The 10,198-nt window shown below is 61.7% G+C and overlaps 1 protein-coding gene across 1 annotated transcript in view; it reads left to right on the forward strand.

Moving 5' to 3' along the window:
* The window catches only part of RSPH14 (radial spoke head 14 homolog), a 61,551-nt gene that overhangs the window by 34,829 nt on the left and 16,524 nt on the right, over window positions 1-10,198 (forward strand). The window lies entirely within an intron of this gene.

Here is a 10,198-nt window from a genome sequence, read left to right on the forward strand (position 1 = left end):
GAAAGAGTGCCCACAGCTAGGCCAGGACCAGGCCTGAGGGTCTTCAGAGGGGAGAGAGCCCAGCGCCCCACCACTCTGCCCTGCCCACCCAGACCCGGCGACCTCACCCTCGCTGAGCCTCAGACCTCCGTCTGGTGGTGGTTAGGACTCCATGTGGTGGTTCCGCACCCTCTCCTGCAGCTGCTGGCGCTGCATCCACATGTTTACCATGGGGTCCCAGACCAGGGTAACTGGGTGCTACCGACTCTTACGACCTCCCGGGAGTGGGGTCACTTCTGCTCTCTCCAGGGCAGGGGCTCTCAAATGGGCAGGGCGGTGGCCAGGTGTGGGCGGCAGGACAGGCCAGAGAGCAATGCAAGGCCATCGGGAGACAGCAAGTCCAGGGCAAGGCAGGGGCGGCCCAGAGGCCGCCTGGTCCCAGGCCAAGCCTCTCAGGCCCCCTGCCCCCGCCGGTCAATAAGGAGCAGCTGTGCTCACACCTGGTGCAGGGCCTCAGCACCAGCTCTCTGCCAGCCCCCTGTTAACCCAGGAAGTCTGCATGCTCCTCCCAGGGCTCCCCCGACCACCTGCATCAGCTGGGCTGGGTCCTTCCCACCAGGGCATCCCCAAAGCTCAGCCTCTGCCCCTTCCTGGGAGCCCAGGATTGCACCCCTCTCACTCCATCCACACAGCCTCTGTCCTTGCCTGGCTGCCTGCTCCCTGCAGCACCCCCATCTTGCCATGGCCAGCATCCACCCCCTAATGCCCCCGTCCCCCCACAGCAGGCCCTGGGTGGGAAGGACCCCGAGTCTTGTCCATGTCCCCCTACCTGCCCGTCACTCTCCCAGCCGCCTCCATGCCTGCCAGTCCCCGCCATCCTGCCCTGGAGCTGACCCCGAGCCCGTTCTCTCCCTGGGCTCCCCTGCCGCTCAGGGGGACCTTGATGCACCCCACTGCTCTCAGGGTGGTGTCAGCCCAGCTGTGTGGCCGGGCCCATGACCCCCGTCTCAGAGCCTGTCCCTCACTGATCACAGCACACCCAGAGCTGGTCCCTAAGAGGTAAAGTGGCCGGCACAGAGCCTGGTACCCAGCCAGTGCTCCCCCCACCCCCATCCCCATCACCTGTGAGCGCCCCCCATTCTGCCGCCTGGGCCTCCACCCTGTCCTGCCCCGCCCTCCGCGGCAGCACTTGGGCCCCGCACACAGCAGGTGCCCAGTCGGCAAGGGGGGAGGGGTTCAGCCTTGGGGCGCTGAGTGTCTCCTGCTTCACCGCAGCCCCACAGCCCACGGTGGGGGATGTACCAGGAGACGTCTCTGCTGAGAGCAGCAACTAAACGGCTGGTCATTCAGCACAGCCCCAGCAAGGATGGCGATCACGCTTAGAACAGAAGCCCCGAGATGACCCCACTCCGGGCACAGGGTGGGTGCTCTCGAGCGAGTGTCATAGGACGATGCATATAGGGCACAGGCAGCACACGCACCCACAGGCATGTGCCCCCCAACACACACGTGCGTGCACGTACTGTGTGAGCAGAGGCCTGCGAAGTTATTTTCCAAGCAGCAATGAGCTCTGTGTTGTGAAATTACAAGGGATTTGTGCATTTTACCATGTTTCCTATACCTCCCTCATGAACTGTGTCATAAGAAAGGTTTATAGACAAGAGTCCCGCCAGGGACTTGCCCTGGACCATAAGTATGTGCGACAGTGACCCAGTGGTTGCTCCCTGGTCCCTGCTGATGACCCGGCCCCGCCCTCGGCCGGCAGCCCCCGACATCTGGCTCCAGCCCAGCGTCTGCCCAGGGCCCCCAGTGCCCAGCCTCCTGAAGGCGATGCTGGCTACACTGGGAGAACCACATGTTGACATTTCCGTTTTTCTCAATTTTGTGTCTTAAAGTCTCAGGTACAGGCAGGCCCCAAGTGGCCAATTCTCCCTCAGCTGATCAGCGACAGGGACAAAGGTCACCCAGGAGAGCAGGTCCCTCCTGCTGTCTGGGGCCCCCAGAGACAAGAAGGCCCCCAGGCGCTGGGTCTCCCTGTGGTGACCCCTCTCTCAGAACATAGTTTAACCCGGGCAGGTGACATGGCATGGGGTCCAGTGGGCCTGTCCCCTGCCTCCGTGCAGGGCTGCACCTGAACAGACTGCACCGTCAGCCGCGTCCTCGCAAGCGCCGCACATGACCCCCCGCACCCAACCCCATGCATCCTGGGGAGCCCACCCTCCACCTGGCTCTGGCATGGGACCCCTGCCTGCTCCTCACGGGCCAGCTCAGGCCCTCGTGGCCCACCAGCGGGCACCCCACCTCTCCCCACCACGCCCGCCCCTTCTCTGGTCTCTCCCACCAGACTGAGGCCCTTACCAAACACCACATACAAAAATTAACCTAAAATGGATCAAAGACCTAATACTGTAAGACTCTTAGGAAAAAGCATAGGGCAAAAGCTGCCTGACGCTGGGTTTGGCACTGATTTCTTGGATAAGACACCAAAGGTACAGGCAACAAAAGAAAAAACAAACTGGATTTCATGAAAATTTTAAACTTTTGTGCACCAAAAGACGGTATCAGCAGGTAAAGAGGCAATCCACGGAATGGAAGAAAACATCTGCAAATTGTATTCCTAATAAGGGATTAATATCTAGAATATAGAGACAACTCCTAAAATTCAACAAAAAACCCAACCTGATTCAAAACTGGGCAAAGGACTTGAACGGACATGCACAATGAAGATACATGAATGGCCAGTAAGAACATGAAAAGATGTTCATCACTAATTACTAGAGAAATGCAAACCAAAACCACACTAAGATACCACCTCACACCTATAAGGATAGCTACTATTGAAAAAATCCCAGAAAACAGTGAATACTGACGAGACATGAAGAAATTGGAACCGTTGCGCACTGTTGGTGGGAAGGTAAAATGGTGCAGCTACTATAGAAAACAGTATGGAGGTTTCTCACAAAAATAAAAACAGATCTACCACATGATCCAGTAATTCCACCTCTGGGTACCTACCCAAAAGAATTGAAAGCAGGGTCTCAAAGCAATTTTTGTACACCCATGTTCATAACAGCATTATCCACAACAGCTAAGAAGCAGAAGCAACTCAAGTGTCCACTGACAGACAAATGGACAAACAAAATGTGATAAAAACATACAAGGGAATGTTATTCAGCCTTAAAAAGGAAGGAAATTCTGACACCTGCCACAACATGGATGAGCCTTGGGGACATTATGCTCAGTGAAACAAGCCCGGCACAAAAGGACAAATACCGTAGGATTCTAATTACGTAAGGTCCTTAGAGCAGTCAAGTTCATAGGGACAGAAAGCAGATGGTGCCAGGGGCTGGGGAGCTGTTGCTTAATAGGGTCAGAGTCTCAGTTTGGGAAGATGAAAAGGTTCTGGAGATGATGGTGGTCGTGGTTGCACAATGACGTGAATGTATTTAATGCCACTAAACTACCATTTAAAAATGGTTAAAATGGTAAATTTTGTTATTTGTATTTTAACACACCCATGAGAAAAGTGGGGCTGGCCATGTGGTCCTTGACCAGTGCAGCCACAGGGCAACAGAGGAGTAAATGGGAATCGTGGCTGGGGGCAACTGTGCGTGTCGGGCCAAGTCTGGGAGCCAACTGCCACCTATGGGGTGGTGGAGCCCGGGGCTGTGCGCGGACACAGGGAGGGAGGTCTGTGAGCAGGGGGACCTCGGGACAGCCCCACCCCCTCGGAGGCTCCCGCCAGTTCGATCTCTTTGGGTCTGACTGGGCTTTCCTGGACCCCTGAGGACGTCCCCAGTCAGCCCAGAGGCACAGGGCCAAGGGCAGGATGACCACATTATTCCCTGGCCAGTAACTGTTCATGAGTCCCCAGGTCCCGACACCCAGGATGCCCCACCACAGTGCTGTTGGGTCTGGCTGGAAAGCACTGAGGAGTGGGGGAGGGAGGGGCACTTGGTGCGGGGGGGGCAGGGGTGCCATGGCGTGACTGGGGAACCGAAGGAAGGCAGGGTGGCTGGACCGAGACAGACGAGAGAGCCACAGGGAGAGACAAGGGGGCGGGCCGGCCAGGAGGAGCCCCCAGCGCGGGTGCACATCCGTGTTGTGGTTGCATGCCTGCAGATCCGTGCCTGTGTCCGTGTGCAGGACGGCACACGTGTGCACACATTGGTCTATGTAGTGCCTGCGTGCAGGTCCATGTACGTGTGTAGGGAGGTGCACACGCACATCTGTGCTGCTGCACATGGCATGTGGGGAGCAGGCATGCACGTGGAGGAGTCAGGGCTCTGTCACTCAGTTACTTACTGGGCCAGCTGGCGGTGATGGAGGGGGGGCACTGCTGAAGACCCTTGACGGAGAAGGGTGGGCATCAGACCAAATGTAGCAAGTGAGCAGTGGTGAGGGAGGGGCCCAGTTCCAGAGAGTGGGGTGGGGGTGGGGGTGGTGGGGGGGCGATGCAGGCTGCACAGGTTGCGGGGCCGGCGTCCGGGAAGGAGGGGGTGAGGAAAGCGGGACTGAGAGTGCAAAGGCCCTGAGGTGGGGACGTGCCTGGCATCAGAGGGACAGCACGGATGCTGGGGACTGGCGCCGAGAGTGAGGGGCCGGCCTCTTCCCTGAGTCAGGCGTGAACAGCATCCCTGGACCAGGAAGGCTCTGCACGCAGCAGTCCAGGGGACGGGGCTGCGGTTGGGTTCAGGGCGCCCCAGGGTCTGGCCCCAGGGCAGGAGGGGGGCCGTTCTTCGAAAGGGGACGCTGGGGAGAAGCGGCAGGTGCGCCCCTGGCAGGCTCGGTCTACACATGTGGACCCACGGGGGCCCCCCAGCAGCTGTGGGGAGAAACTGGGTCCTTTGAGGGTCTTGACAAGCTCCATCACAGCCCCTCATAGGCTTCCCGGACTCACTGACCCGCCTACCTTTGGACCCCAAGGCTGCAAGGGCAGGACCCCAAACCCAGAGCCCACTCAGCAGCCCTGTGGCTGAAAGTTGCTCTCCTTCCTGTGGTCTCAGGCAGATACTTCCCTTCAAAACCTCCCTGCCCTGCCCCCGACCCCCAAACCTGGACCCTGGCTCACCGCCTGGCAGGCCCACTTGCCCTCCTGTCACACTGCCCTTCCCCAGACACGGCCCTCTCAAGTCTCAAGTCACGGAATCTGGTGATGGCCTGGAGCCAGGGGTGGGGACACACTGCTGCCACCTCTCTGGGGCCTTTGCATATCTGGCACCCTGTACCCTGGATGCCCCCCCATGGCCTGGCCCAGAGCTCCAACCACGTGACACCCGGGTCCGCTGTCACCCTCCTCGCAGCTGTGTCAGGAGCTGGGGCGGAGCAAGGCTGTGGAACGCCAGCCCCTGACCTCACTCCCAGCAGCTCCTCCTGCCCCCACCTCCGACGCAGGAAGGGAGCCCAGGGTCAAGGTCACCTAAGGTGTTGCATCCAGGCCAGGCTAAGCCAGAGGGTCTCCAAGGACAGAAGATGGCTTGATGGCTTATCGGCTTACTGGCCTGAGAAGGCCTGGACCCGGCGGGTGGGGCACCCTCCTCACAGGTCCCCACTTCCTCTGAGAGAGACGGGGCCCAGCCCCTCCCTCTCCAGACCCCCTCTCCGCCCCAAGGAAAGCCTGCTCCACGCTGAGCCCTGGGCCACTAGATCAGGGTGTGCTTGAGGGGGCGTTTGAGGCCCAAGGAGAGGTCACTCAGGTGGCCGCCGTGCGGGGCACGGGGGGAGGACCCCAGGTCACAGGGCCAGCAAGGCCGAGGGAGACCACCCACCTGACACCCCGGCCCCCGTGGAGCTAGGTGGGGCTGTGACTCAGCACCGCTGTCCCCCCTCCACCTGCAGCTGCTCCTGGGCCCCTGCAGCCTTCTGTAGAGGCCTGGGGGGGGCCTGCCTGAGTCCCAACACCCATGTCCTGTCCACACGCCTCTGTCACTGGCCTCCTGGGCCTGAACCACCCAAATCGTTTCCATCTTCTGAAGAGTGGGCCCCTCTCCCCGCCCTCCAGAACTGCCATCCCTGCGTCAGCTCCCTCCCTGTGGCCGTCACCGCTGACCCATGTCCTCCCCTCTTAAGAAGGACCTGTTTCTCACTGCCCGTGCGCACCTGGTGAGCTGGAGCCCAGAGTTCCGCTTTGGGTGGACATTTGAGCCCGAGTGCCGGGTCCCTGTGCGCACCTCGTTGAGTCTTCTCGAGCCTGGCCTAGACCCGCGCGTGGCACCCAACAGGCCCGTGTCCTTTGCTTGCACGCTTCTGACCACTCCCCGCCTCTCTGCTCCCCGCCTCCACCCGCCTGAACTCAAGCTGTGGCCCCACGACGGGCCTTTTACCTCTGGGCACAACAGCCCCTGCCCGGCCAGCCCGGGCCAGCAGACCCCATGGGGCCGTTTGCATGTGCCCTTGGACTCAGGGCAGCTGAGGGCTGGGCCTCAGGGAGGGGCCTTCCCGGGGGAGCTGGGCACCGGGGGGGGCCAGGGAGAGGGCCTGGCTGCACCCTTGGCCACTGGGGGCCCCCCCGGGGGGGGCGTCCTGCACCTCTTTCCCAAGAGTACGGCTCCCTGCCTCAGCTTTGCGGGGTGTCCAGAGCTGGGCACGGCACCCCAGTTGTGGAAACTGAGGTTTGGGGAGGGGGGCGACTTCCTCGGGGCTGCCTTTGGGGGCCTGCAGGGCTCGGGCCCGTGGGTCCTCCAACACCCAGGACCTCCCGGCACCCACAGCACCACTGGTCACCTGCTCTGTTATTTAACCCGTGGTTTTCTTTAAACTGACTTGGCGTTTTCACTTAAGCACCTGTGCTTTAAAACTGGCCTCATGTTCCTGCTTTGAATGGAAAGCCCGAGTCACAGCTCAGACAGTAGGAACCCAGAACAGAAGTGGGGTCGCAGCTGCCAGCCAGGGTGTTGCCAGGGAGGCTGTGGCCCCACTCCTCCTGAACACGGGATCAAGGTGGGCGGGGGGAGGGTCCAAACTGGTATTTTCCCCTTGAAGGAAAAGGACAGAAAGAATAAAGGCTGCCTTCTGGGGGAGGGTGGTGGGGCTGCTGCTCACAGCTGTGGCCTCAGGCCACCTCCATGGTTTGGTGGCCGCCCGGCCCCTGGGATGCAGAAGAGTACACCTGGGCCTGAGCCCCTCCCCACTGGGACCCCTGGGCGGTGGCATCAGCGCTGCACCCCACGGCCTCACTCAGGACAGACACCGTCTCTTGTCTCAGAAAAGTGCTCCACCCCTGATCCGCTAGTTCCATCCCCTCAGGGCCCCCCCGGCCCTCCCAGTAGGCCATCAGTCGACCCTGGGCCCTGTCTGATCATCACGGTACCCTCGGGGGACCAAGCCTGTGTGTCAGGCTCTGCTCTGCGCTCGGGGACGTGGGGTGAGTCTGGGCGCCGAGGGGCTTGTGTTCTGGTGGGGGGACTGGTGAAGAGCAGTGCTGTGAAGGGGAGAAGGTGTGTGTGGCGCGCGGCCAACTAGCGGGATGGGGGGAGGTCCAAGAGGTGACGCTGGAGGAGACAGACAAGAAGCCACCAGTCATGCGGGGAAGGGGAGGGGGCCAGGGTGGGGACAGCTGGGGTGACAATGACCAAGGGCTCGACTGGGCAGTGGAGAAGCCTGCCTGGCCTGGGCCCAGCTCAGGGCAGGCCCACCCCAGGAGCGTCCCTCCCACAGTTCCCTAGGGAGCAGCTCAGAGATGGCTGCCCTGGCCGGGACCCCCCCCCCCAACAGGGGCCAGAGGGCAGAAACTGTCCCCCCAGAGACCCCTGTTCTCCCAGGGAGCTGCCACTGGTGGCGGGAGGCGGGCACAGGTTGCATCACCAGCCTGGATCCAGGCATCAGGGAGGATACTGGCACGAGGCTTCCCTGGAAAGGTCTGCAAAGCAAGCGCAGGCCACGCCTCCCTCATACCCTATAGCTCGTGGGCCTGGCAGACATCACACACGGCAGAATCCAAACGCTCTGATGGTTTCTGATACAACAACATGTACTTTTGGACTAAAAAGCCACAGCTTTCCCTCCGAGGAGATGACCCCTGCTTACCTTGATGCCAGTAACACTGGAAGGGGACAGGGACAGACCGCCCTCCCGGATGCTGCCCTCTGGGCAAAGCCAGCTTCCCTGGTTGCGTCTCCTACCCCCACACCCACAGCGCCCTGCCCACCCTGCCACCCAGCTGAGAATGTCCCCCCGGAGGCCAGCGAAAGCCTCCCTCCTGAGCGACCCCGGCCACTGCAGCACCAGCTGGACTTAACACCCGCCCAGAGTGACCTTGAGCCCAGTGTCTGGCGGCCCTGCTGGGCAGTGGAACCGGGCCTCACCCAGGACGGCCCTTCCTCAGGCGCTGGCTCCTCCTGCCCGGCCACACCCGACCCCCGTGCCCCCTCCCCAGGGCCCCAGCTCCACCTCCCTCTGAGCAGGTGCTCGGGAAGATACACAGAGCAGACACTGCTGACTTGGGGACCCCTGACAGCCACCCCCCAGCCCACTGGACCAGGCCCCGGGTGAGCTTATCCACACACCCCAGCCTGCCTGCCAGACCCACAGTGGGTCTCCCCTTAAAAGCAGCCCCCTTACTTTGCCTCCTCCTTGTTCCCTGCTTATTTTGGAGCCAGAGTCCGAGCAGATGGGAGGAGGACAGGGGCTGGCGGGCAGCGCCGCCAGCAGCAGACAGGCTCCAACAACTGGCTCTGCCCTGGCCAGGCAGCCCCTTGGCCTCAGGACCACTACAGGTGATGGGAGAGGCCCTTCCCTTGGCCCCGCACTGTCCCGTGGCTCTGGACGCCCCAGCCATGTGTGCAGCCTTCCGGCCCACAGCCGCCATGGCCGACCAGATGAGATGTGATAGCATCGCCTGAGGAACACTGACTCAGGAGGAAACCAGGCCAGAGATTTCTCCAGGCCCGGGGGTAAATAAATAAACAACACCGGAAGGTTCCACACTCAAGGGGAAGGAGGTGCACTCACCAAGAGCCTGGCTCTAGGTTTCCGCAGCCAAGGGAACTGCTGACCGTCACTCAGGCCCCTGGGCTGGGTGGGGACTGATTTTCCTGTGCCCTGCCTCTGTGCGTGGCCCCCCATGATCCCAGCCCCCGCCCTGGTCACCCCCAGGTGGGACCCTCTCTGGCGAGGGCTCTATAGGCCTCCTTCCCTCACAGCTCCTTTCCTGTTTTTTCTCACCTGGAAGGTGAGCACTGCCTCTGTCCAGCCCCTTTCCCTTCCATGCCCTTCTCACCGCCTCCTACCCCAGCCTCCTAATCACACGCAGACCTGCAGGCTGCGGGATCTCAGTCTTCAGGCCAGCATGGCTCAAAAAAGTTGGATGCCTAGCCCACTCCCAGGTCCGAGGAAGGGCCCAGAACATGCACACTGTCCAGCCCCGTGGGTCCTCTCGAGGCCGGCGGCTGCCCCAGGTCACTCTCAGCAGCTGGCCCCGGTCCTCCCCTCTGAGACAGGCCACCCCCGGGAGTGTCCAAGCCCACAGTGGCCTTGACCCTGTCTGGATGGGGTTCTCGAGAAGCATAGGCTGAACAGGGATTCTCAGGCACGTGACTGGTCGAGGACGAGAGCTGAGGGGGTCGGGTCGCAGGATGGGCCCTGTCGGGAACCGGGCGAAGGTGTGGATTCTGCCACTGCCTGGCCTCGCCTCGGCCTGACTGACAGGGAGCTCTGGGGTGTGAATGAAATCAGTGCTGCCCCACTCGGAGGGAAGGGCAGTTCTTGTAAGCAGGCAGTGGGAAGGGGAGCTGGGGGCACTGGCCAGCGTGTGCCCAGCACACCTCCCTCTGTTCCCCCACCCCTTCCTAACAGGCCCAAGGCCTCAGCTCAGGGCTGGGCCTGACCTCAGGGGGCCTCTGCCTGGAGCCCGACCCTCAGCCCCTCCTCTGGACTGCCCCAGCGACCCATCCCACCCCCATACTCTGCTCCTCCCGAAGGGGCGGACGGGGGATCCCTGTAAAAACACAAGGCAGAGTCTCTCCTATGCTCAAAACCTTCCTGCAGCAGGCCAGACATCTATCTCAGTTCAGAGCTGTAGTCCAAGTCCTTCTGTGGCCCCGAGGCTCTGCGACCAGCCCTGACCCCGTGACCCGCCCTCATGCTCCCTCCACTCCCCACTCCTGACCCCCAGCCCTCCTGCTGTGCTGTCCCGACAGCTCAGGGCCTCTGCACTGGCTCTTCCCTCCACTGAGAACATCCTCTGTCCAGAGAGCCACTGCATCCACTCCAGCGGCTCCCC

This window comes from Lipotes vexillifer, unplaced genomic scaffold (genome assembly GCF_000442215.2).
Source record: "Lipotes vexillifer unplaced genomic scaffold, Lipotes_vexillifer_v1.1 scaffold1783, whole genome shotgun sequence".
In the NCBI taxonomy this organism is placed as follows: domain Eukaryota; kingdom Metazoa; phylum Chordata; class Mammalia; order Artiodactyla; family Lipotidae; genus Lipotes; species Lipotes vexillifer.